Below are 420 nucleotides of genomic sequence, written 5' to 3' on the forward strand. Positions count from 1 at the left end.
GGTCGGGCTCACTAGGTGGCAGGATGCCGAAGGGCTCCGCGCTGCTGTCCTGAAGCCCGCCCGGGTTTAGCCCTGCCCTTACACATTGTCTGAGGACATGATAAAGTGCAGACAGTTTCCTGGAGTCCTGCCTGCCCCCTGTTTCTTACTGGTTTTGTCATTAATAAAGCAGAGTCGGGAAGGATCCGAGGGAGGTCTGAGATACAAAGGAGCGAGGTGCGGTGACAGGGTAAGAGGGCACCTCTTAGCTATCTACAGTCTCCGAGGAAGAATTGCCAAGGCAAAGATAAATTCTTTATGAAAACACAGTGGGGTGTAGCAAGAAGCAGTGAAATAAAAAATATCTGCAAAGTTTGCAAAGAGTAACAGCTGGTTAAATTGTAGTGCAATCTGCAAGTCCAGAGAGAAGCACGTTTGCCT

Source organism: Chaetura pelagica, unplaced genomic scaffold (assembly GCF_000747805.2).
Source record: "Chaetura pelagica isolate M959 unplaced genomic scaffold, ChaPel_1.0 scaffold68, whole genome shotgun sequence".
NCBI lineage: Eukaryota > Metazoa > Chordata > Aves > Apodiformes > Apodidae > Chaetura > Chaetura pelagica.